The sequence below is a fragment of the Eublepharis macularius genome, chromosome 7 (genome assembly GCF_028583425.1).
Source record: "Eublepharis macularius isolate TG4126 chromosome 7, MPM_Emac_v1.0, whole genome shotgun sequence".
In the NCBI taxonomy this organism is placed as follows: Eukaryota; Metazoa; Chordata; class Lepidosauria; order Squamata; family Eublepharidae; genus Eublepharis; species Eublepharis macularius.
The window spans coordinates 40,409,948-40,423,689 of record NC_072796.1 but is presented as its reverse complement, the minus strand read 5'-3'; the positions used below and the strand labels follow the sequence as shown (position 1 = coordinate 40,423,689).

Below are 13,742 nucleotides of genomic sequence, written 5' to 3'. Positions count from 1 at the left end.
GAGGCGCGCGACAAACGGCCCCTTCGGAGCCATGGAAGCTCTAGAAAATTCTCCGGCGGCTGGCCTGCGCCTGCGCAGCCCCATGTGTGGAGGCACAGAAGAACGAAGATGAACTAGGAAAGATGGGAGCTAATTAGCACTACTGTCAGTATAATTCAGACCTACAAATACCCAGGAGACAATAATGCTGTTGATTGACTAAAAGTTCTTTTTTTCTGATCCAGCCAGCACTCACTAGAATCCTAACAGTCTTTGCTTCAATATTTAAAGGTAGTCTTTTAGTTCTCATAATAGTGAAGAGAAACCTGAAAATATAATTACACTGGACATGTGATTCTTTCCAAACACCAGCACTAGAGCAATTCATAAACCTGAAAAGAATCCTCTTGTTGTCGCAGGTTTATCCTAAACTACATACTGGAAAAAACTCTACAAACTACAGTTCATATGGAGAGCAGTTATCTGGTATTACTGAAACATATGAAATAAATAAATGTGTAGCCCAAGAAGAGAGCATTGAAAAAAACTTCTGTGAAACAGGAATGAGTGAAATGCTTTTTAAGATAAGGATTTATTGACTCAAAAAGCATAGCATGAAGATTTTTATACAAGATTATCTTTTTTTTTTTTGGAAAAATTTTTATTGGGTTAGGCTCAATTATTTATACATTACAATCAATTCTCCCGTTTTCCATTTCTAACCCCCTCCCTTTCCCTCCCTTTTTTGTTGACTTCCAACAGTTTTCCAACCCTTTGTCCCTTTTCCTTTGCTCTTTTTAGATTCCTCTATCTAACAAATATATAATCTCACATTTATTCTAGGCAATACATTCTTAACTATATTTTAATACTCTATACCCAAACTATGAGTCATTATTTCCATATTGGATAAACAATTTATCCCATTTTCCATAATTCCGATTTCAAATATTTCTATAAATCATGAGCCATGTAATCATATTTTCATTTAAATCAAACAATTTGACTTATGTTCTATATGTTACTCATTCTATCCTCATCTTTCTATTTTAGTTATATTTAATTACTTTAATATTTCTATTCCCCTTCAATAATAATTCTATATAACTATCATCACATAATCAATCAATTTGACTCATATGTATCTTCAAATAAACATATTCAGTTTGGTGCATTATACCAAAAAGAAAACATTATTAGTTAATCAATCCTTACAATTAGCCCTTATGGTTAATTATTTTCTATCAATATTCTGTTTATTGATCTGTATGTATCCAAATATATGTCAATCTATTAATCTAACTGCCTAGAGATTCATGTTTGTCTCTTCTCCCCCCCCGGTAAAGTCACCCCCCTCTGCATTTTATTATACTTCAGTAGTTCTCAAACTGCCACAGTTCTCCTCCCACCTCCCATTTCTTCTCCAAATATTGTTTCAGCTTCTCCCAGTCTGTGTTAAACTGCCCTGAGTCCAGATTTCTCAGTTTTCTTGTCATCTTGTCCATTTCTGCCATGTACAGCAATTTGTAGATCCAATCTTCAATAGTTGGCACTTCTTGTACTTTCCATTTTTGCGCATACAAAAGTCTGGCTGCTGCTGTCATATAAAATATCAACGTCCTATGATGGGCTGGAATTCCCTCCATTCCCAAGTTTAGTAGCAGGAGTTCTGGGTTCTTATTAATTTGAAATTGTAAAATTTCACTCATTTCTCTTATTATTTCCCCCCAGTACTGCCTAGCTACCTCGCACGACCACCACATATGATAGAGGGAGCCCTCATGCTTCCTACATTTCCAGCATTTATTAGAAGTGTTCAAATTCCCTAGCGCAATCTTCTTTGGTGTCATGTACCAACGATAGATCATTTTGTAAATGTTCTCTTTAATGCTAGTACATGTCGTTGTCTTCATTGTAGTCTTCCACAAGTATTCCCATGCCTCCATTGTTATTTCTTTATTAAAATTTATAGCCCATTTCACCATTTGTGTTTTTACTATCTCATCTTCAGTATACCATTTCAACAGTACTTGATATACCTTAGATATTCTTTTCTTGTCCTCTTTAAAAAGGGTCTGCTCTAGTTCCGAGTTCTCTATTCGTATACCTCCCTTTACAGAGTCCGAATTGTATAAGTCTCTGATCTGTCTATACTGGAACCAGTCATAATAAGGTGATAGTTCCTCCTGCGTCTTCATTCTGAGTTTAGATGCTTCAGTTCTAGTTATTTCTTTATAAGTTAAACATTGTTGCTCATTATCAGCAGCTCTCGGATCTATCACCTCATATGGAACTACCCACAAAGGAGTTCCTTCTTGTAGATAAATTCTGTACTTCTTCCAGATTGTATATAAACTTCTCCGTATATAATGGTGCAGGAACATCGAGTTCACCTTTACTTTATCATGCCATAGGTATGCATGCCATCCAAATATTTTTTTATATCCCTCTAGGGCTAGTAATTTCTTGTTCTTTAGCGTCATCCACTCTTTCAACCACACTAGGCAGATTGCATCGTGGTAAAGTCTCAAGTTGGGCAGTTGCATTCCGCCTCTTTATTTTGCGTCTTGTAAAACTTTCATTTTCACTCGAGGCTTCTTGCCTGCCCATACAAAATCTGATATTTTCCTCTGCCATTTTTCAAATTGTTTAGAGTCTCTGATGATTGGTATTGTCTGTAGCAAAAACATTACTCTTGGTAACACATTCATCTTAACTGCTGCGATCCTACCCAACCATGACAGATTCAACCTGTTCCATTTAATCAAGTCTCTCTCTATCTGAGTCCATAGTTTCTCATAATTATTTTTAAACAAATCTATATTCTTTGCAGTCAGTTCAATTCCCAAATATTTCACCTTACTTGTTACTTCACAGTCCGTTATTTCCATTAACAATTGTTGTTTCTGCTTAGTCATATTTTTACATAGTATCTTTGACTTCTTTTTATTGATATAGAAACCTGCCAAGTCTCCAAACTCCTTAATCTTATCTATCACTTTTGGCATGTTCTCCAATGGGTCCTCTACAATTAACATTATATCATCCGCAAATGCTCTGACCTTATATGAATAGTCCTTTATTTTTATTCCTCGAATTTCTTCATCTTGTCGTATTTGTATCATCAGGATCTCCAATACTAGAATGAACAACAGTGGAGACAATGGGCAACCTTGTCTTGTTCCTTTACTTATAGTCAATTTCTTGGTCACTTCATCATTCACCACAATTGCTGCAGTCTGGTCTCTGTAGATTTCCTTAATTGCTCTGATGAATCTTTCTCCCAATTGTAGCTTTTCCATAGTGGCAAACATAAAGTCCCAGTTTAAATTGTCAAACGCCTTTTCAGCGTCAACAAAGAAGAAACCAACCTCTTTGTCACAACGCTTATCATAATATTCAATAGCATTAATCACTGTCCTTAAATTGTCTCTTATTTGTCTGTCTGGCAAAAAACCTGCTTGTTCCTCTTCTATAACCTCCGAGAGCCACCCCTTCAGTCTCTCCGCCAATATCTTCGCAAAAATTTTATAGTCATTATTAAGTAACGATATAGGTCTGTAGTTTTTCACATTAGTCAAGTCTTGGCCCTCTTTTGGGATCAATGATATGTTCGCTTCACTCCAGGTGTCTGGAATCCTTTGATCCCTTAGAACTCCATTGATCACCTCTTTTAGGAATGGTGCCAGTTCATTGGCCATTGTCTTATAAAATTTAGCCGTAAGTCCATCTGGCCCTGGCGCCTTTCCTAGATTTGCAGATTGTATTGCCTTACTTATTTCCTCGTCCGTTACTTCACTGTTCAATTTATTTCTCCAAACTTCCGAGATTTCTGGAAGTTTTGTTTTCTCCAAATATGACGCTATTGATTCTTTATTTACTTCTTTCTTATTGTATAACTTAGCGTAGAATTTATAAAAGGCTCTACTAATGGTAGTCTGTTCCAAATACGTTTTGTTGTCTTCACAAATTTTGTTTATTATTTTCTTTTCCCTTCTCTTCTTCAATTGCCATGCCAGGTACTTCCCAGGTTTATTTGCACCTTCAAATGCTTTCTGATTCAATCTTTTAAGGTTCCACTCCAGTTCTTTATTACTCATTGCTGTTAGCTGTTCTTGAAGTATTTTAATTTCCTGGTATAATTTCTTTTTCCCTGGTCTCTTTTTTAGCTGTGTTTCTTTGGCTTTTATTTTCCCCTCAATCTCTTGTCTTTTCTCCTCTTTCTTCTTTCTTGCTCTACCATTTAAGTCCATTAGTATGCCCCTTATGACCGCCTTATAAGCATCCCAAACTTTGTCAGTTGGTACTTCTTTATTCACGTTGTATTGTATGAAGAACTTTGTCTCTCTTCTCAATATCTCCATGTTCTCTCCTTCTTGTAGCAAGTCCTCATTTATTCTCCATGCTTTCCTTTTTCTCCTTTTCCCTAATTTCCACATAATTGGGTTGTGATCTGAGCCTACCATCGGCATTATTTCTACCTCCTTAGTCCATAACGCTAAGTCTTTTGAGGCCCAGATCATATCAATTCTTGATAATGTAGAGTGCCTTGCAGAATAAAAAGTAAACTGTCTGCTTTTAGGATATTCTCTCCTCCATACATCTTCGAGAGTCTCTTGTTGAGTCAACTCAAAAAAGAGCTTTGGTAATAATCCTCTTTTCTTTTGTGCTGTTGTTGTCTTTTTATCTAATTCCAAGTCTGTCACTCCATTGAAGTCTCCAGCAAGAATTATCTGGTCATATGAAAGATCGTCTAAATGCTTCCTCAAATCCTCAAAGAAGCTTTCTTTTGCACCATTAGGTGCATAAACTCCGACTACCAACACTCTCTTTAAATTCCAAGTACATTCCACTGCTACAAATCTGGCTTCCACATCTTTCATTACAAATTTTGGCTGTAGCTCCTCTTTTACATACAACACCACTCCTCTTTTTTTCTTGCTTGAGGCCGCTACAAATTCCTTGCCCAATTTTCCCAGTTTTAAATATTTTACATCCTGCTTTCGAATATGAGTCTCTTGCAAGCAAACAATGTCACATTTTTGTTTTAATAGCCAGTGGAAAATATTTTTCCTCTTATTCGGTGAGTTTAGTCCATTTATGTTCCAAGATAATACTTTACACTCCATACTCATAATCTTGTTGGTAAGTCTTTTTCATTGTCCCTTATAAATCGCTCCATCTCCCGCTCAGATCTGATGCGCTTTTTGGCACCTCCAAATTCAAAGGACAAACCTTCTGGAAGCTCCCATCTGTACCTGATTTTCATGTCCTTCAACATCTGGATTAGCGCTTTATATTTTTTCCGATCAAATAACACTGATCTGGGTAATTCCTTCATTATGATAATTGTCTTGCCATCGATCTCCAATGGATCTTGAAACTGTTTAGTCACAGTCTTCTCTTTCATGTTTCGTGTTGTAAATTGCACAATCACATCTCTTGGTACTTTCCTCTGGGTTGCAATTCTCGAATTCACACGATATGCCACATCAAGGATAGCCACAACTTCCTCCTCCTCCTTCCCCAGGTATTCAGCTAACACCTCAGTCATCTGTTCTTGCGCTGTCTTTCCTTCTATCTCCGGCAGACCGCGAAATCTGAGCTGCTTCTCCATATGTCTACTTTCCGCAACCGCCATCCTTCCCCTCATCAGTCTCATCTCTGTTTGTTGCGTGTCTGCTAAGTTCTCCATCGCTCCTTCTACTGTTTTAACTCTCTGCTGCGTTCCTTGTAATTCATTTTGTATTGTTTCCATACCCTTCTTCACTTCTGACAACTCCGATTTTACTTCTGACAGCTCCGACTTTACTGTCTGTTTAACCTCTTTGATCAGCTCCAATTTCATGTCCTTAAATTCTTTAATCACCTCTAAAAGTTTTTTATCCAGGTTTTCTATTGCCGATTGCCACTCTTTTTTCGACATCGTGGGGCTTGCTTTAGCTCGCTCCCACGAGTCCGCTCTCTTCCTTAACTCCGTGGCGTTAAATTTAGTACCTTTTTTATTTCAAATGTCCCGGTCTTCTTGCATAAATTAGTTTTTAAGGAGTCCAAAATGTCGGGCGTCTTTTCTCTATGGTCTCTCTATAATTTTGTAATCCAAAATGGCCTACTTCCTTTTCCGCTGAAGCCGCGACCTTTCCCTTTTCAAAAATGGCGATTCCCTTCTTCCTGCCCTCCAGCAAGGGCCGCTTCTCTCCTGCCACTCTATTGTTGTTACGCACTTCCTGTCTCCCGTCTTCCCACAGCAGATCTCGCGATGGTGTCTTTTTCTCACAGCTCCATAACCACAGGTATTCAAAACAATAGTCCAATTTCTTTAATAACTTCTTTAAACTTAGTCTCTTTTCAAATACAACTCTTGCCGAATCTTCCCCTCCTTTTCATTAATCTGTTGCAGTTTAAAAATCTACTTTTTTTCCTCTCTGTTTTTATCAATCTGTCCCGTATCAGAAGATAGTGATCTTTACCTTCTCCTTCACTTTTCTCGGGTTGTAATCGCTGTTTCGATTTTAACTTCTCCTCTCCACTTCTTCCCCCAATCGAAGCTTGGGTATGTAGGTCTTATGCCAGCCGAATTGGCCCCAAAACTGCCGCAGAGATTGTAGCCGACCCGTCGCAGGGTGGGACCTCAAGGATCGGGAGGGGACCCGTTGCGCAGAGCCCCCCCTCGTCCGAGATCTAACTCACCCTAGGGTCTTGAGCGTTCTTTGCCTGCTCTCCGCCTGAGAGCAGTCGGCCGCGGGCTATTTTCACCCCGCCGGCCGCTTAAAACGGCAGTCTGGTCAGCTCCGCAAATGGAGCTGCTTCAGACCTCCATGGATCCCAAGCCGGAATCTATACAAGATTATCTAAAGCATTAGAGAATAAACAGAGATAACAGATAAATTTGTGTAGATATATACAACATTTTATATATTTTCAAGGCTATATTTGTTCTGTTTAAATGTGCCTTTGTCCACAGTTTAATATGCAATAATATACATACTATACTACTGAATAATTCAATGTTTTCAATGTTTAACTTCACACCTAAATATGCTAATAGTTCTATTGTGACTGTTTGAGACTGTACAAATTGTGCAGTTTTATTTACTACAGAAAACCCAAATTTTATATTTACCCTGTCAGATAACAAAAATCAGATATTTGTACCACAAATGCAGCAGTTACAGTTTATCTCCCCCACCTCCTACTACTGGCTTATACATTTTAAATTTAACAAATACGCCAAACAGCAGAATTTTGTATGCTAAGGCACTAAAAAAGTTTAGAACTGATACAAAAGAAATTATTGCACATGCATGGATTTTCCCCAACATTTCCATCCCTCACAAAATAAAAATTCTTAATTTTTTAAATCCTCTGTAATTTTTTAACCCGTGGCTTCAAAAGTTCTGGAAATTTTATGTTTCTATGCCTAAGACATCTATCTGCCCATGCCTCTGAGTATATATTAGTGATAAGCTGGAAGAACAGAAAGCTGCCATCTAGCCATGCTCTACAAAGAAGAAAAGAGGACCAAATTGAATTAACTGAATGATAGGGCATAAACAGATGAAACCTAAGCAACAAGGACATGGGGGCCTTCAGAGTTGTGCAGAAGAAAGGGCATAGTCCTAAAAAAAAAATGATGGCAGGAGCAGATTGTGTTCTGTCTTTTTAGCTATAAGATTTGTTATTTGTAAGGGCAACTGGACAGGCCCACAGAGTATTCTGCACAGGCCCCCAGAGTATTCTACATCATCTCATTTCCTGAATCTTACGTAGAACTGGGATACAAACTCACATTGAAGCCCCCTGGGAATACCTGTAGGAGAAGAAGAAGAAAAATCCTATTGTAAGCAACAGATTGTTACTTACAGTTGATGACATGCTGCCAATAATCTCTTTGTGGAAGATTAAGGAAGGATTAAGAAAGAGGACAGATAGAGGACAAGTTATTATTACTCAAGGATCTCTATTATTACTCAAGGATCCCTTATTCTCTCTCTAGAGTTAGCTTTGGCAGATGGAATCCACTTATCAAAATAGTCTATTAGTTTGGCGCTAAGACTTAAATGACTTCTCTTTCTGAGGTACTAGGCTTCTAAACGTTTTTCTGAAGTAATCAGCACTTAACTTAAATCTGTCATGTACAGTTTCCTTGTATTCAGCATATACCACAGCTTTATCTGAGGGAAATGTGTTGTAGATCTCAGCCATGTCGCCTCTAATTAAGCTGGGTAAATATTTCATATATCATGTTTCTAGTATTCCCCAGTTCTGAGCAGATCTTTCAGAAGTGGACAGGAAAATTTGTGGATCTTCTCCTGACACATACACCACACAATCTTTTGGGGTAACTCAAGGAAAATCAGCTCCGGGTTCAGAGTTTCCCTCCCTTTTGTCCCCATTCTTAAGCCTCTCTCTTTCTATTTGTAATCTTTCTGCTTCCAAACTGGTTTGTCTTTCCATCTCTTGTGTTCTAAGTTCTATTTCAATTCTCCACTTTTCTCTTTCAAACTGCTTTTCTTCATTCCACTTTTCCCTCAGGAACTCTAAATATTCTGGACTAGTTCCCTCAGGTTTCTGCAGTTCTACTAGGCTCCACACTACTTTGTATCAATATAACTCTTAATTCTTCTACACTTTTCCCCTCAAAAGGTAAATTTAACTCTTTGCACTTCTGAATCAGAGCCTCCTTTTTCATCTCCAGAAACTCTGCCATTTTTATTTCTTTTAATTGTATTTCCTTCTACAATTTTACTAAACTTCACCAGATTATGTTTGTCTGGGGTCTGAGTCCCAGCCCCCAGACTTGCCAGGAGGGAGCAGTGGGAGGCAACCGGGAGGCAGTGGCCCTACCACCCCAGCCAGCAACCACGTCCAGAACCTGCCTACTCCAGGGGGAAGGGGCGAAAAGCCAAAGCCTCAGAGGGCTGGAGGGAGCAGGGAGAGACCAGCCAGTCCCACCCTCCAGGGAGAAGAGAGGGGGCTAAGCAGGACAGAGGAAAAGGGCCAAGGCAGGGGGAATAGGGACCCAGCAGCAGCCCAAACAGAGCCCTTACCAGCCAAGGAGGAGAAGCAGCCACTACAGCCCAGAGCCACACCCCGGCTAGAGGACAGCAGCCTGGCTCAGGAGTTGCTAGGAGCCAAGCCCCTCCAGGTGGAGCTGCCACAGGCATTCTGGGGGAGGAGATGGGTAGCCCCGCCCAGCATCAATGAGCGGGCAGCCCAGAAGCTGGCCAGGGCAATTCCTCGCAAGCAAGGCCAGGCAAGCTGAGCAGCACAGAAGCCAGCTGGGGCAGCTCCTCACGAGCAAGGCCAGGCATGCTCAGCAGCACAGAAGCTGGCTGGGGCAGTTCCTCGTGAGCAAGGCCAGGCAAGCCCAGCAGTTCAAAGGCCTACTGGGGCAGCTCTTCGTGAGCAAGGCCAAGGAGACCTCAGCTGGGGATGGCTCGCATTCAACCCCACCCTGTCAGCAAGGCAAGGAAGCCAAGAAGGGATTAGTGGTAGGAGGGAAACACCTGAGGGAAGGCACAGCTGGGCCCAGTCAGGAGAGGGAACAAGCCTAGAAGGAGGGCAGGGCGGGGAAAGGAAACCCTATATAAGGTGGCTAGGAAGAGCTCTGAGGTGGTGGGTGTGAGTAAGGAGTGATGGTGTGGAGTGAGAGCAGAGTAGTGCAAGAATGGAGGCTTGGAGAAGAGTTCTGGGAGGAGGAGATGATGGAGGACGCAGGGGGTAAGCAGGCCAGGTTGAGCTGGCCAGCGAGTGGATTGAGAGGGAGTCAGGGTGATGTATACCGCCCCTCCTTCCACAGAGCAGGGTCCTGCAGCATCCCTGGTGCCCCTCTGACGTCAGGGCCGGCCCAGCCGGCGCCCCGCCCAGTGGCGGCAGCGACAAGCCCTGACAATGTTCTTTCATATAAATCCTACTAGTTCCTCTGTGTCTCTTTCCTTTCTACCAGTTCTATTTTCCTCATAGAATTTGATTGAACACTCTGTCTCTTTGGCTCTCTGTCCCCTCAGAACACCTTTCTCTCAAAATGTTCCTTCCTCCCAGGATAGTCTATCCACTTAAAATATTTTCTCCTTCTCGGGATGTTTGATATTCCACCACTAAGCCTCCACCTGTAACGAGCTCCTTTCTTTTTCAGTTAGATTTTTCCTTTAACCCCCTTCTTACACTCACTGGGTAGATTGCTGCCACCAGGAATTATATTCCAAAATAAGTAATTTAAATTTCCCTTTTAATAATGTGCCCAAGCATCAAACTCCTTTGTGGGTCTATGTGTCCCTGAGGATAGAAATGGGATATACAAGAATGCCAGATACCCTGGGATAAAAAAAAAAACCAAAATAAACTTTTATTTTTACAAGAAGCGTATCAGTTTCATACTATTTATTAAGCTTGATGGTTTCAAAGATAGTTCTCAGTTCTTAAAGTTTCCTCACATAAACTTTCCCTCTCAGGCGTACACACAGTTTGCCTGCTTTGGACAGAATGTTCTCTCACAGACACACAAAGTTCAGGCTTCCAGACATGTTGCCTAACTGAACTAGAATGAATGTTCTCTCTCTGCTCAGTAACTAACAACTGCAGTTCACTCCACCCACACTCTCAGTCATCAACCAATCATCTCTCACTCATCCCTCTCTTTCACACCCACTCTTCATCTGTACCACATCAAGCATTTAAAGACACACATACTTAAAATCATCACGTAGGCATCTAAATAAAAGCAACAGGTTATAAGCAAAAAAATTTACTGTGTTTGGTTTTAGATAATGTTTTACAGTGGACCTCATATTAAAAGGGGCATTCCCTCCTGTCCAGGGAAAGAAATGCCTTTCCTAAGATTGTTGTTGTTGTTATTTTTCTCCACTGGCTTCACAAGAACTATGTTGACAATATGTTGTTTTCAAGTTGGACAGAACTTTGAAGCTAACCATTTTCTATCAATCACAGCCTTCTGAGAAAAGTTGACTCCCACACATTCCAGATTAAATTCATAAAAAGACCCCTAGCAAGCAAGATAAACCCCAAATACACACACAAATCCCTTAGGGATTAGAGTACTGGTTTCCTTTCAAATTAGAATATGCAACAAGAACATAGATTTCTCACCCACCCCCAAATCAGAGACAGCTGCTACACTGAGAAAAGTCCTTCTCCCATTAGGAACAGGAGCTTTTACTAGATGAAACAACTTCCACCCGCACACACAAGATTTGCAACTTCAAGAGGGTTCATCTGGCTACAGCTTTCTTCTTTTGTTTATTTTTACAGGGCAAACTGCTGTTGTTCCTAAACAGTGACAAATGGTAGCCTAGGTAGTAAAATAGACCTTTCACATCCTTTTATTCATGTAAAAGGTGCAGCCTTTGTTTAATGTAAAGCTCTTCCCTTCCTTGGACTCTGTCAACATGCCCACAAAACAGAAAGCTGCTTCCACCCTGCTATATGTTTTTATACAGCATGCCTCAAAATACAGCATTCAAGACCTTTCCACTAATGTAACTTTCCACTCATTTTCTTACAGTCCAGTCTTAACATATCTATCTGAAAATTGTCCGCTTAGTTTCAGGAGGATAAACTCCCATGTAACCCTCAATCCTAAGCAGAGTTAGTGGCACCCATGGAAATCAACACCAGGTTTCTTTGGACAAAAAAAAAGTCTCCTAACATGTTTAGTAGTCAGAGCATTGGACTCAGGCTGCAAAGACCAGAGCTCAAATCCACACTCTACCTGTGTGGTGAACAGGGTGAGATTGGGCTCTCTCAGCCTAATCAATATCATAAGGCTGTTGTAAGGACGAAAAAGGCATAGGAGAACCATGTGCCCTATACCCTCTTATGCTCCTTAGAAAAAAAGGCAAGATAAAAAATGTAATAGATGCTTTCCACTGAAATCGATAGGACTGTAAAAAGCTCTTATCTTCACAATCATGCCCTAGGAATGGCAAGGCTATAAGCACTCAGGTCAAACTTAGAGGTTAAGCCCTACTGTGTTCAATGTAGGATCTTACTATCCAATAAGTATACAGAAAATTACAACCTTAGAGGAACCCCCGAGTAGATTTGGGATACACCTGTATCCCCAAATGCAAAAGTCACCCAACAACCAACACCCCCGAACATGTCATAGTTTTTACAGCGACCAACCAAAAATAATACAAAACAGCACATGGTGCAAACAATTTTCCCAAACTCTTCAACTGGCTGGATGTAAAAATAAATAAACAAATAAAAATAAGACACAGGAGAATTCAAAACCTTGAACGCTGCCTGCAAATGACTGCGGCTGGTCTTACTCTTTTGTTTTTAGATTGTGCTCTGCATCAACAACGGTATTTTTTGGGCTGGAGCAAGCAGCCCCAGGCTGAGCGAACCTGGACGGGACTTCAACCGCCCCAGACCTCCTCCGGGGGAAGCCCCTTCTCTTCACTCGTGTACTTCTACCTGGCTGCCACGCCTCACTCACCGGTCCTGGCCGACTCCCCTCGCTTGCCGCGCACTCACTGCGGAGCTCCTGGCCGCCTGTGGAGACGCCGAGGCCTCCCCCTGCGAATCCTCCTCCTCTCGGCTGCCTCGCCCAGCCAACGAACCGTCAACCACCAACACGCCAACCGCGTCTTCGCCTCTGCTGGCGCGAGTTCTGCGCCACCGGCGACTCGTCTCCTAGGCAACAGCCAGCTGAGAAAATCACGGAGCCGCCAAGCTGGCGTGAGAGAGGCACGTCGGGGAGGGCGGGCCAAAGAAGGAAGAGCCCGAGTAGTAGAGGCTGTGATTGGCTGACCGCTCAACGGCCCCTTGCACTCTACACCTTTTGTGTTCCGCCCGTGTATGAGGCGCATGCGTATTGGGCATGTGACGCCTACTCTTTCAGGAAAGGCTAGAAATCATATATCCAAAACCGTGGAAGGGGTATAAATACCAGCAAGAAATCTTGTGCTAAAATTGAGGAATGTTTTAATTTCTTTTAGACCCTAATATATTATATTATATTATATTATATTATATTATATTATATTATATTATATTATATTATATTATATTATATTATATTATATATATCAAATAGCTTTTCAACTTTAAAAAATCATTTATAAGCTTGTTTTTTCTTCAGAACACTGGGACACAAGGAGAATAACAAAAAAACAGTTATAACACTCCCCCCCCACACGCTCGTAAGTCTAAAAAAAAAAAAAAGAATGATAGCAATCGGCAGAAAGCGTTAAAAAATAAGTTTCAACAGCCCGAACTGGAAGAGACAGAGATAATTTCCTGCAGAGGCATCTTCTATAATATGGAAGCAGTCTCAGAAAAGTACTCAGAGACACTTTAAAAAGGTCATCATCACATTTATTTATTATTAAAGGGCCAGGAAGGAAAAAGTGGAGAAACTGTATCCTAAGTTCCAAACCACTGGAAGTGGTCACCACGTAAAGCAGCCACAGGAATTTTGTTTGTGTATTATTTTAAAGCATTTTATCATGCCTTTCTGTCATTGCAGGCATCCAAGCTATGTATAAAACACATTTAAAATTATAAGAAAACTAACAACTAAAAACCAAACTGAAAAGGAGAAAAGACCTTCAAAAACTTTAAATCTAAATATCCCTCAACAGAGAACAATCAAAGGTTTGGCTAAAAAAATTTAAAACCATTTTAACAAATATAAAAAGCTTTTTTTATATATAGAAAGGGGCCACCTCACTTGGACAGAGTGATCCACAATCTGGGTGCCATAGGGCCAAGCTACACATGACGAATGACAC

At 40.7% G+C, this 13,742-nt stretch overlaps 1 protein-coding gene across 4 annotated transcripts in view; it reads right to left on the bottom strand.

The window, feature by feature from the left end:
- The window catches only part of MAK (male germ cell associated kinase), a 54,289-nt gene extending 41,702 nt beyond the window's left edge, over positions 1-12,587 (bottom strand). For all 4 annotated transcript variants that reach the window (XM_054984477.1, XM_054984479.1, XM_054984478.1 and 1 more), the window contains exon 1: positions 12,446-12,587. The gene's annotated coding sequence lies outside the window, so the exon portion shown is untranslated. The remainder of the gene's footprint in view (positions 1-12,445) is intronic.
- Positions 12,588-13,742: the final 1,155 nt, after the last annotated feature.